Source organism: Haematobia irritans, chromosome 4 (assembly GCF_050003625.1).
Source record: "Haematobia irritans isolate KBUSLIRL chromosome 4, ASM5000362v1, whole genome shotgun sequence".
Lineage (NCBI taxonomy): Eukaryota > Metazoa > Arthropoda > Insecta > Diptera > Muscidae > Haematobia > Haematobia irritans.
In genome coordinates, this window is record NC_134400.1 from 132130615 (window position 1) to 132145114 (window position 14500).

The window sequence follows — 14500 nt, forward strand, 5'->3', positions numbered from 1 at the left end:
TCCGTAGTACAAGTTTCTATGCAAGCCATGGTGGAGGGTACATAAGATTCGGCCTGGCCGAACCGGGCCGAGAGAATCATATCACGGACCATCTGGTTTGTAAGCCAACAGACTATCCACTCGCTCTTATTGCCATCAACACCCAACTCTCGCTATTGTCATCAGCACATAGACCAGTATGTAATACACACACAAGAGCATTTATAGCAATTTCGTATAAATAAAACAAACACCTTTAGTCAAATTTGACCATTTTCGACATAGTTCTTGGCGAACACATCAAGTAAATCCGATGGAAATTGCGGCTTCCATGCTCTAAAAAAGTCAAATCGGGAGATCGGTCTATATTGGGGTTATATCAAAACATGAGCCGATATATACCAAACATGACACAGCTCTTAACGAATCTAAACTAAAGTTAGATTTTTCAATTGAAAAACTAACTGATACAATTAACCTTTTAATCAAACTAGAAACATTAAGTCAATTAGGTTAATAATTGAAACATTTAAAATTTTTAAATCAAAAATTAATTGAAACAATTAATTTTTTAATCAAATCCGGAAGACAAAATCAGTTTACACAAGTATATACAGCAGTAAGTTCGGCCGGGCCGAATCATAAATACCCACCACCATGAATCAAATATTATAGTTTCCTTTCAAATTTCAGGGCGGTTTGATGACAGATATTCTCCCAAGCACAGCAGTTCAACCAGTACAATTTCCGAAGATAAATTTAAAGATTTTTACCTATGAAGACTATATCATATTCTGGATTTATAAGAACAATTTTTGTTTGAGTTTTAGAGGAATAATTAACATACAAGCGAGAACTCAGAAAGCCTCAGCATAACTCTTGGAATGTTTACTGCAGCAGTATTGAGAGTACGTCCGAGGCTTCTAGACTACGGAAGGTACTAGCATCCACTAACTCCGCTCCAGGTTTCATTAAAACATCGGAGGGCAACTGGACAACGTTCAGTTAGAAGACGCTGGAGGTACTATTGGACACACATTTTCCTGGAAATCAGACGGTTGAACCATGTTCTGGCGGTGCCACAGTGGCTCAGCGGTTATTTCCTATCGAGGAAATTGTATCGAAATCTAGAATAAAATGGGCGTTAAATAGCTTTGGACCATTCAAATCCCCCGGACCTGATGGAATTACTCCGGCGGAGTTACAAGCAGTGACTGCAAGAATTATCCCCTGGTTGACGGTGATATATAAAGGATGTATAAACTTAGCATATATTCCAGAAAAGTGGAGGGAAACAAAAGTCGTTTTCATACCGAAAGCGGGAAAAGCCTCTCACTCGAGTGCGAAGAATTTCCGACCAATCAGCTTATCCTTATTCCTACTTAAGACTCTGGAGAGGATGATAGACATTTATCTTAGAACTAGCGTCGATTCAAGTTTGCTCTCGAAACGACAGCATGCATACTCGAAGGGCAGGTCTACTGAGACCGCTTTGCATGAAATAGTCAGCTTTATTGAAAGCTCACTATTTGTCAAAGAATACACAATCGTGGCGTTTCTAGACATCGAAGGGGCGTTTAATAACGTCCACCCGAGCTCTATATTAAATGGACTGGCAAATCTGAATGTTAATCCAGGTATACTTAGGCTGCTAGACGAACTGCTAATGAGGAGACGTATTTCGGCCACACTAGGACAAGCAAACATACAAACGTATGTGAACAGAGGCACTCCCCAAGGAGGAGTTCTATCACTTCTTCTTTGGAATGTTGCTATAAACAACCTTCTGGTTTCCCTAGCAAAAGAAAGGATAAAAGTGGTGGCATACGCAGACGATGTGGCTCTAGCAGTCAGGGAAAATTACCATCCACAATCAAAGATGTTATACAGAGAGACCTCCGGATGACAGAGAAATGGGCGAAAGAGAATGGTCTTGGAGTAAATCCTGCAAAGACAGAATTAGTCATGTACTGCAAAACTCCCACGGTTAAGCCCATATCCTTAGGGGGTATTGAAATTCCCTTTGGTGAGTGTGCAAAATACCTTGGCGTTATTTTGGGCAGGAAGCTGAACTTTAAGCTTAATATTGAAGAAAGGGCGAGAAACGCCACGGTAGCTTTGTTCTCGTGCAAAAAGGCAATAGGAACAAGTATATACAGCCGTAAGTTCGGCCAGGCCGAATCTTATGTCCCCTTCACCATGGATTGCATAGAAACTTCTACGAAAGACTGTCATCCACAATCGAATTACTTGGGTTGTGGTATCTTAACACTTTTTAACATCGTTTTCTAAATTGTGAGTTAGTCCATACGTGGTAGAGAGCCAGAATTGAAATATGGGGGTCGCTTATATGGGGGCTATATACAATTATGAACTTGATATGGACCAATTTTTGTGTAACTATAGACCGATATGGATCTTGTTAGGCATGGTTGTTAACGGCCATATACTAGCACAATGTACCAAACTTCAATTGACTCGGATGAAATTTGCTCCTCCAAGAGGCTCCAAAACCAAATCTGGGGATCGGTTTATATGGGGGCTATATATGATTATGGACTGATATGGACCACTTTTGGCATGGTAGTTAAATATCATATACTACCACCACGTACCAAATTTCAACCAGATCGAATGAATTTTGCTTCTCCAAAGGCACCAGAGGTCAAATCTGGGGATGTGTTTATATGGGGGCTATATATAATTATGGACTGATATGAACCAATTCCTGCATGGTTGTTGGATATCATATACTAACATCACGTACCAAATTTCAACCGAATCGAATGAATCCAAGGGGCTCCGGAGGTCAAATCTGGGGATCGGTTTATATGGGGCCTATATATAATTATTGACCGATTTCGACCAATTTTTGCATGGGTGTTTGAGGCCACATATTAACACCACGTACCAAATTTCAACTGAATCAGATGAATTTTGGTCTTCCAAGAGGCTCCGGAGGTCAAATCTGGGGATCGGTTTATATGGGGGCCATATATATAATTATGGACCGATATGGACCAATTTTTGCATGGTTGTTAGAGATCATATGCTTATACCATATACCAAATTTCAGCTGGATCGGATGAAATTTGCTTCTCTTAGAGGATCCGCAAACCAAATCTGGGGATCGGTTTATATGGGGACTATAAATAATTATGGACCGATGTGGACCAATTTTTTCATGGTCATTAGAGACCATATACTAACATCATGTACCAAATTTCAGCCGGATCGGATTAAATTTGCTTCTCTTAGAGGATCCGCAAACCAAATCTGGGGATCGGTTTATATGGGGACTATAAATAATTATGGACCGATGTGGACCAATTTTTTCATGGTCATTAGAGACCATATACTAACATCATGTACCAAAATTCTGCCGGATCGGATGAAATTTGGTTCTCTTAGAGGCTCCGGTGGTCAAATCGGGGGAATCGGTTTATATGGGCGCTATATATAATTATGCACCGATGTGGACCAATTTTTGCATGGTTGATAGAGACCATATACTAACATCATGTACCAAATTTCAGCCGGATCGGATGAAATTTGCTTCTCTTAGAGCAATCGCAAGCCAAATTTGGGGGTCCGTTTATATGGGGGCTATACGTAAAAGTGGACCGATATGACCCATTTGCATCCGACTTACATCAATAACAACTACATGTGCCAAGTTTCAAGTCGATAGCTTGTTTCGTTCGGAAGTTAGCGTGATTTCAACCGACGGACATGCTCAAATCGACTCAGAATTTCACCACGACCCAGAATATATATATGGGGTCTTAGAGCAATATTTCGATGTGTTAGAAACGGAATGACAAAGATAATATACCCCCATCCTATGGTGGAGGGTATAAAAATAATTGATACAATAATTTTTTTTTTTTTATCAAAATAAAAACACAAAGTCAATTAAAAAAAGTGAATGAAAGTAGTTACGTCTTTAATTAAAAAATTAATTGACACAATCATTTTTTAATCAAACTAATAACACATAGTTAGTTAAGAAAATGAGTACACATTTGCGCGGTTTTTATTAAACATATAATTGATCCAATTAACAATTTAATTAAAACATTTACCGATGTCGATTGCAAACCTGCATTAATTATTTAACTGATTTAATTAAAAAGTTTAACTAAATAATCAATTGGATCTATTAGAAAACTGATTGAGTTTCAAATTTTTGATTGAGACAATTAAAATATTATTTGATTTTTGCAATGAACATCAATTAAATTTTTAATTCAATCAATTAAAATCTTAATCAAATTTTTAAAATAAAATCAATTAATTTTTTAATAAAATATTTTTTATGCCCAATTAAAACTATGATTGATACTATTCACATTTTCGAGACTGAAGACATTTCAATTAAAAAATTAGTTGGATCAATTAATTTTGTGATTGAATCAGATTTTTTTTTTTTGTGTACATGGACACCTCCCAAATGTGGACAATATTGATGCGACCTACATCAATAACAACTACTTGTACCAAGTTTAAAGTCGATAGCTTGTTTCGTTCGGAAGTTAGCGTGATTTCAACAGACGGACGGACGGACATGCTCAGATCGACTCAGAATTTCACCACGACCCAGAATATATATACTTTATGGGGTCTTAGAGCAATATTTCGATGTGTTACAAACGGAATGACAAAGTTAATATACCCCCCATCCTATGGTGGAGGGTATAATAATATTTATATGCACTAATAAAACTTTACTATTTTTGCGTTCATGAAATTACCCACATTTCATCTGCCACCTTATTCGATATCAACACTGAAACACCAAGGCTTAATTAAAGTTTCCATCCATTCTTATTCAATAATCTCGATTATTTGATTAAATTTCAAAATCCCTATTGGTTCAGTAACTTTGTTTAAAGCTTAAAAACTTTTAGAAATCGTGTCATCAGATACACCCACCATTAACATTAGTTCAGTTTATTTCTTTTTTGTAAATCTACCTATAACAAAGAAAAAAAGAACAAAAAAACTTTAGTAAATGTGGCACAAATCACCAGAAGGCAATTGCACAGACCAACTGAAATAAAAACAAGTATATACGGCCGTAAATTCGGCCAGGCCGAATCTTATGTACCCTCCACCATGGATTGCATAGAAACTTGTACTAAAGTCTGTCATCCACAATCGAATTACTTGGTTGCGGTAACACTTGCCGATGGCAAGGTATCTTAAAAATTTGTTGTTTTGGTCTCAGCTTTTAAGCCATTACGTTGACTAAACTACAAGAGTAGCTAAACCAACAGAGGAAAATAATGTTTGTCAAATTTATTTGGGCAAAGCCCTATAGACTGCAAAATGGTTGGATGGACGCACGTTTCGGAATTACCACATTCCTCATCAGCATCCTCTATATGCAGCAAAACTATCAACCAAATATCAGAATAAATTCCGGTACTTCACTAAACTCAAAGTGAACTACACTCGAACACTCCGAAAACAAAAACTGTAATAAAATTTTAACAAAATTTTCTATAGAAATAAAATTTTGGTCGATTATTTTTGGGGATGGACCAATAGCGGCCATATACTAGCGCAATGTACCAAATTTCACCACGTACCAAATTTTAACCGGATCGGATGAATTTTGCTCCTCCAAGAGCTCCGGAGGTCAAATCTGGGGATAGGTTTAAATGGGGATTATATATAATTAAGACCGGTATGGACCAATTTTTGTATGATTGTTAGAGACCACGTACCAAATTTCAACCGGATCGGTTGAATTTTGCTCTTCCAAGGGTCTCCATAGGTCAAATCTGGGGATCGGTTTATATGGGGGCTACATATAATTATGGACCGATATGCACCAATTCCTTCATGGCTGTTAGAGACCAAATACTAACACCACGTACCAGATTTCAACCGAATCGGATGAATTTTGCTCATCCATGAGGCTCCGGTGGTCCGGTTTATGTGGAGGCTATCTATAATTATGGACCGATGTGGACCAATTTTTGCATGGTTGTTAGAGACCATATACTGACACCATGTACCAAATTTCAGCCGTATCGGATGAAATTTGCTCCCCTTAGAGGCAACGCAAGCCAAATTGGGGGATCGGTTTATACACCGAAAAAAAAGTTTACTATTTTTTATGAAAAATGAACTAGCCCATAGTAAGAATGACCATGATTTGGCGCCAAAGATTTTTTTCATCTAGATAAGTTCATGATTTTCTTATAAATTAGTTCATGTATTGCATCGTATTTTAGTTCATTATTACTATGCTTTGGGAAGAATATAGTTAAACTCATTCAAAATATTCCTGCTATCCGGAAAAATTAACGATTTTTTGGGAAACCTGTATTAAGAAATTGGTTTGAAATAAACTATTTGTCGGTATAATTTTCAAAAAAGTAGAGAAATTGAGGAATCAAAGGTACAACAAGCCTGTATACAACTAAGAAATTTTTCGTACAAAACAAGTCAATTTTCTATAACCACCAGTATTTTATTTCAAAAAATTATTATTATATTACACAAAACTATGGCTTATGATATACAATAAAGGAAATATTTTTATTAGTACGTTGGATGCAGTTACTTGTCGGTAGTTAGTAATTGCTTCTTCAAAAGAGTAATATTCTATGTTATTAGGACTAAACTAATTAATTTAAATTTCCATGCTTTCTATCCAGATGAAAGATATATTGAATTGTCCAATTTCATCGATTTTGGCTAACTTTTGTTGGGCGGATTTGTCTTATAAGCATCTGAAATTGCAAAGTTATACAAAATATAAGAAAAATATTATCAAATTCTATCGTTCATATTGATTTTTAACTTACGGTTTTCAAGAGTGTTTCCTAGAGCCAATAAGGATATCAGCTTAATTAGCATTAAACAGTAAGAATATTCAAAAAAATACCATTACAAGACCTGTTTACCTGCAAGTGAAAATAATAATTTTTAATAAATTTAAATTTTAGTTTTATTAAAAACGGACAAAATACCGTTTATAGAAAACTTACCACATTGAAAAATCCATCCAGTTGGTACATTATTGAAATCATATCCATGGACTAATGGGACGTTTTTGAAATTATTCTCAGAATATATTTGAAATAAAAAATGAAAAAAAAAATTAGACATAATTTCCAATTGTCAGTATAGCATTTAGTATTTAAGGTGGATATTAAGTTCGAGTTTAGAGGCTAAAATCGCAATTTTCATGATACGTTTTCTTTAATAATCCATTATAAAAAAATAATCTGTATAAAAAACTTGGTTTGGGCTATTCTCCATCAAGTTATATTTAAATTTGTATCGGAAGACGTACAATTTTACACTTTTCTTAGTAATTTATTTTTATACCCTCCATCATAGGATGGGGGTATATTAACTTTGTCATTCCGTTTGTAACACATCGAAATATTGCTCTAAGACCCCATAAAGTATATATATTCTGGGTCGTGGTGAAATTCTGAGTCGATCTAAGCATGTCCGTCCGTCCGTCCGTCCGTCTGTTGAAATCACGCTAACTTCCGAACGAAACAAGCTATCGACTTGAAACTTGGCACAAGTAGTTGTTATCGATGTAGGTCGGATGGTATTGAAAATGGGCCATATCGGTTCACTTTTACGTATAGCCCCCATATAAAGGGACCCTCAGATTTGGCTTGTGGAGCCTCTAAAAGAAGCATATTTCATTCGATCCGGCTGAAATTTGGTATATGGTGTTGGTATATGGTCTCTAACAACCATGCAAAAATTGGTCCACATCGGTCCATAATTATATATAGCCCCCATATAAACCGATCCCCAGATTTGGCTTGCGGAGCCTCAAAGAGAAGCAAATTTCATCCGATCCGGCTGAAATTTGGTACATGATGTTGGTATATGGTCTCTAACAACCATGCAAAAATTGGTTCCCATCGGTCCATAATTATATATAGCCCCCATATAAACCGATCCCCAGATTTGGCTAGTGGAGCCTCTAAGAGAAGCATATTTCATCCGATCCGGCTGAAATTTGGTACATGGTGTTGGTATATGGTCTCTAACAATCATGCAAAAATTGGTCCTCATTGCTCCATAATTATATATAGCCCCCATATAAACCGATCCCCAGATTTTGGCTTGCGGAGCCTCAAAGAGAAGCAATTTTCATCCGATCCGGCTGAAATTTGGTACATGATGTTGGTATATGGTCTCTAACAACCGTGCAAAAATTGGTCCACATCGGTCCATAATTATATATAGCGCCCATATAAACCGATCCCCAGATTTGGGTTGCGGAGCCTCAAAGAGAAGCAAATTTTATCCGATCCGCCTGAAATTTGGTACATGATATTGGTATATGGTCTCTAACAACCGTGCAAAAAATGGTCCACATCGGTTCATAATTATATATAGCCCCCATATAAACCGATCCCCAGATTTGGCTTTCGAAGTCTCCAAGAGAAGCAAATTTCATCCAATCCGGTTGTAATTTGGAACATGGTCGATATCGGTCCATAAATATATATAGCCCCCATACAAAATGTTCTCCAGATTTGACCTCCGGAGCCTCTTGGAGGAGCAAAATTCATCCGATTCGGTTCAAAGTAGGAACGTGGTGTTAGTATATGGTCGCTAACAACCATACCAAAATTGGTCCAATCACACAAAAATTGGTCCATATCGGTTCATAATCATGGTTGCCACTAGAGCCAAAAATAATCTACCAAATTTTATTTCTATAGAAAATGTCAAAATTTTATTTCTAGAGAAAATTTTGTTAAAATTTTATTCGGTTCATAATAAAATTTTCATCATTGTCAAAATTTTATTTCTATAGAAAATTTTGTCAAAATTTTATTGCTATAGAAAATTTTGTTCAAATTTTATTCGGTTCATAATCATAGTTGCCACTCAAGCCAAAAATAATCGACCAAGATTTTATTTCTATAGAAAATTTTGTCAAAAGTTTATTTCTATAGAAAATATTGTTAAAATTTTATTTCTGTAGAAATTTTTGTCAAAATTTTCTTTCTATAGAAAATGTTGTCAAAATTTTTATTTCTATAGAAAATTTTGTGAAAATTTTATTTCCATAGAAAATTTTTTAATATTTTCTTTCTGTAGAAAATTTTGTCAAAATTTTATGTCTACTTTGCCAAACTGAATTATATACGTATTGGATCGATCTTTTTTGATTTAATATATACCACGTATGGACATACAATTTAGAAGATGGTGTTAGGAGGTTTTAAGATACCTTGCCATCGGCAAGCGTTACCGCAACTTAAGTAATTCGATTATGGATGGCAGTGTTTAGAAGAAGTTTCTACGCAATCCATGATGGAGGGTACATAAGCTTCGGCCTGGCCGAACTTACGGCCGTATATACTTGTTATTTTTAGCGTTTAAACTCGAACTTAGTACTCACCTGTAGGAATTGATGTAACATAAAAAATATAGATTCAAAAACATGGTTGCATCTCCAACCTGTGATCCAGATGTAGAATAAATATAGATCATCCTATTACCACTCATGTTGTATATTTTTTATGTAAATCAATTAAAAGTCCGCACTAATTTTAAACTATTAACAGAAATATACAGTTCTTTAATCTGTTATTTGTTTTTATCAATAAAAAGCGTTTCTGATTACTCTAACATCACATCATTCACTTCTCAGTTTATAAAATGTTTCGAAATAAATGTATTTTCATTAATAATCACCAATACCGTACAATTTTGCAAAATTAAAACCACGTGTGCACTTCATAAATGCATCAACATAACTGAATGCAACAATAAAACTCAAAGACACAAATAGCCATAAAGAAAAACAACTCCGTAAAGAAAAACAACTCCACACACACACACGATCCCTTTCTGATCTCGCTATTGCAAGAAAACAACTCTCACCACAAAAGATACCAACAACACACAAGGAACATTCCATTGTCTCTAGAATCAAAACAACCAACAACAGCATAAATGACGCAATAACAAACACAAACAATCATACGAGATATACACAAAATGTCTCTTAAAAACTCCCTCACATGATGCACTCACATTTTCCAGTAGCACGTTTATTGATTAGTTTGAATTCTATCTATAAGTTAAGGTAAAATATATACCAAATCTATGAGGAATCTATAAAAAATGATATACACCTGGCAAGGATTATATTAACTACTTTTTATTCTACTTTATCTACAATTTTCAATGTGAGGAAAAACACTCCAACTTATAATAAAAAGGGAAATAATCTGTAGGTAGCCATCATACGAATCGGTAATGTCGTTAAGTTAATTTTTACTACAAAAATTTTTTTCCATACAAAATTTTTTCTTAGTAAATTGTCTACATTTCGTAGTAAGATTTTTATATTGCCCATGTATTTTTATAATAGAATCAACGATGCATTAACTACTGTGTTGGAAATTTATTTAAGGAAAAATCCTTCCCATTTCGTAGTTAGTGAACTAAAAAACATTTACTGAATTTTTATAAGTTTTCCTTTAGCTAAGTTAATTTTCGTTGTGGTTACGAAAAATGAACTATATTACAGTAAATTTGTTGAACTATGTGGAAGTCAAAATGGTCCTTAAATTTACAAGACACTTTTTTTTCTGTGTATGGGGGCTATATGTAAAAGTGGTCATTTGCAATACCATCCGACCTACATCAATAACAACTACTGGTGCCAAGTTTCAAATCGATAGCTTGTTTCGGTCGGAAGTTAGCGTAATTTCAAAAGACGGATGTACTTATATCGACTCAGAATTTCACCACGACCCAGAATATATATATATACACTTTATAGGGTCTTAGAGCAATATTTCGACAAAGTTAATATACCCCCCATCCTATGGTGGAAGGTATAACAAGTATATGCGGCCGTAAGTTCGGCCAGGCCGAATCTTCTATACCCTCCACCATGGATTGCATAGAAACTTTTACTAAAGACGGTCATCCACAATTGAATTTCTTGGGTTGCGGCTAATGGCAAGGCATCTTAAAACTTCTTCACATCGTCTTCTAAATTGTAAGTTAGTCCAAGCGGGATATATATTAGACAAAAGAAAGGTCTATTAAATACGTATATATTCAGTTCTTGACCGGTATATAGGGAAAAAATAATTACTAACCGATATGAACTTTTGAGCGATATGAACTATAGAGCCATATGAACACGAGTCTACCAAAAATGGCAGATTTTTTACTGTTTGGTAGATTGATAGAATTCTTGATGTTTTGGAAGATTTTGCAAAATATTCCTCTCCCACTAAGAGGTGCTTCACAAATTTTCTATTGAGATAACATTTTGACAAAATTTTCTACAGAAATAAAATTCTGACAAAATTTTCTATAGAAAATAATTGTTGACAAAATTTTCTATAGAAATTATATTGTGACAAAATTTCCTTAAGGAATAAAATGTTGACAAAATTTTATTTATTTCCATTTTTTTTTTTTTGACAAAATTTTCGATGGCAATAAAATTTTGGTAGATTATGTTTGGCTCGAGTGGCAATTGTGATTTTTCTGTGATTGAGGATCGGTTTATCTGGGGGCTATATATAACCATAGATCGATACGGACCAATTTTGGCATGGTTTTTAGCGGTCATATACCAGCGCAATGTACCAAATTTCAACCGAATCGGATGAAATTTGCTTCTCTTAGAGGCTCCGCAAGCCAAACCGGTGGATCGGTTTATTTGGGGGCTATATATAATTATGGACCAATTTTTGCGTAGTTATTACAGATGAAGTTTGCTCTTCCAAGAGGCTCCGGAGTTCAAATTTAGGGATCGGTTTATATGGGGGCTATATATAATTATGGACCGATGTGGACCAATTTTTGCATGGTTGTTAGATATCATATACTAACACCATGTACCAAATTTCAACCGGATCGGAGAAATTTTGCTCTTCAAAGAGTGGTCCGATATGGCCCATTTGCAATACCATCTAACCTACATCAATAACAACTACTTGTGCCAAGTTTCAAGTCGATAGCTTGTTTCGTTCGGAAGTTAGCGTGATTTCAACAGACGGATGGACGGACGGACATGCTTAGATCTACTCAGAATTTCACCACGACCCAGAATATATGGAGTCTTAGAACAATATATCGATGTGTTACAAACGGAATGATAAGGTTTTTTTTATACCCTATGGTGGAGGGTATAAAAAAAAAAAACTTTAGTAAATGTGGCACAAATCACCAGAAGGCAATTGCACAAAAAAATATGGAACATTGTGTTCAAAACAAGAGCCATTAGAAGAAATGGCATAAAGCTATTTTGTTAACGGAAACGTGTGGACAGGAAATCCGCCAACCGACAATGGAGTATGTTTTTCTTATAGTGAGGAGGAATATGCTCTCAATTGAGTCAAATTGAGTTTCATTGACAGAATTGATTTTTTTTTGTCTGCCGTCGTTTGTTTGTTTTTTTTTTTTTGTCAGCGTTATTTCAAACTTTTTCGTTGGGCAAAGTTCTTCCTAATTTTGCTTCTCATCCAACATCAATGATGACCAACTTATTTCGCAATATGTGAGATAGTTAAAGGATTCTAAAAAGAATGTAGGTGTTTTTTTTTTTCAAAAAAAAAATGGTCAAATTCGTTATTTTTGATATTCTAATTAGAGGACAAATTTATAAGCACATACGTACACAATTTTTTTTCTAAAATTCGTTTTTGCAGGGAATGCAGAGAAGTTAGGAAGAGAAATTAAGGATCCACCCAAAAAAAGAACTTATAGTTTCAAAATACTGACTTACGTTATCAAAATTGTGCAAAAAAAAATAAATTTTGGGGCTCATATCTATCGCACACGCGCGCGATTATCTTTTACAAGTTCTATCCAACAAAGAAAATCGGTTCAAAATTGCGAAGTTGACAGCTGAAACATAATTTCATACCCCCGAGGTGGCCAATTTTCAACGTAGACCCACTAAGGACGCACAAATTTGCAAACAAAAATTATGTTGATATCTTTATCCGTTCAAATTGGCAAAATTATTTCCTAACAAAAATTATGTTGATATCTTTATCCGTTGAAAGTTGCAAAATTATTTCCTAAAAAAAATATTTCGAACCACTGTACGCTCTTTTCGGCTTTTTCTCGTCTTCGGTGTGTACCAGTCCATTCATGTTTCGTCCAATGTTTCGAAGCGATGCATAAACCCTCTCAGATTGTGCTTAAACAGCTTCGAATATTCTTCCCTGAATTCGTCTCAGTGTTATACTAATAGAAACAAGTATATACGGCCGTAAGTTCGGCCAGGCCGAATCTTATGTACCCTCCACCATGGATTGCGTAGAAACTTCTACGAAAGACTGTCATCCACAATCGAATTACTTGAGTTTCAACTGACTCGGATGAAATTTGCTCCTCCAAGTGGCTCCAAAACCAAATCTCGGGATCGGTTTATATGGGGGCTATATATAATTATGGACCGATGTAGACAACTTTTGGCATGGTTGTTAAATATCATATACTACCACCACGTACCAAATTTCAACCAGATCGGATGAGTTTTGCTTCTCCAAAGGGCACCGGAGGTCAAATCTGGGGATCGGTTTATATGGAGGCTATATATAATTATGGACTGAAATGAACCAATTCCTGCATGGTTGTTGGATATATCACGTACCAAATTTACACCGAATTTTGCTTCTCCAAAAGGCACCGAAGGTCAAATCTGGGGATCGGTTTATATGGAAGCCATATATAATTATGGACTGATATGAACCAATTCCTGCATGGTTGTTGGATATACTAACATCGCGTACCAAATTTACACCGAATCGGTTGAATTTTGCTCTTCCAAAGGGCTCCGGAGGTCAAATCTGGGGATCGGTTTATATGGGGCTATATATAATTATGGACCGATTTCAACCAATTTTTGCATTGGTGTTTGAGGCCATATATTAACACCACGTACCAAATTTCAACTGAATCAGATGAATTTTGGTCTTCCAAGAGGCTCCGGAGGTCAAATCTGGTGATCGGTTTATATGGGGGCTATATATAACTATTGACCGATGTGGGCCAATCTTATTAGAGACCATATACTAACACCATGTACCAAATTTCAGCCGGATCGGATGAAATTTGCTTCTCTTAGAGGCTCCGCAAGCCAAATCGGGGGATCGGTTTATATGGGGGCTATATATAATTATGCACCGATGTGGACCAATTTTTGCATGGTTGTTAGAGATCATATACTAACACCATGTACCAAATTGCAGCCGGACCGGATGAAATTTGCTTCTCTTAAAGGAATCGCAAGCCAAATCTGAGCGTCGGTTTATATGGGGGCTATACGTAAAAGTGGTCCGATATAGCCCAATACCGTCCGACCTAATTCAATAACAACTACTTCTGCCAAGTTTCAAGTCGATAGCTTGTTTCGTTCGGAAGTTAGCGTGATTTCAACAGACGGACGGACATGTTCAGATCGACTCAGAATTTCACCACGACCCAGAATATATATACTTTATGGGGTCTTAGAGCAATATTTCGATGTGTTAGAAAC

General features: G+C 35.7%; 1 protein-coding gene and 1 long non-coding RNA gene across 2 annotated transcripts in view; one reads left to right on the forward strand and one right to left on the reverse strand.

The window, feature by feature from the left end:
• LOC142233787 (uncharacterized) overlaps nt 1-14500 on the forward strand; it is a 200879-nt gene that overhangs the window by 44355 nt on the left and 142024 nt on the right. The window lies entirely within an intron of this gene.
• Nucleotides 6439-7378, reverse strand: LOC142236638 (uncharacterized). The gene is made up of 3 exons (XR_012722133.1): nt 6984-7378; nt 6801-6899; nt 6439-6725 (listed from the first exon to the last, which is right to left on the reverse strand). It is a non-coding gene; the product is annotated as an uncharacterized LOC142236638 (long non-coding RNA).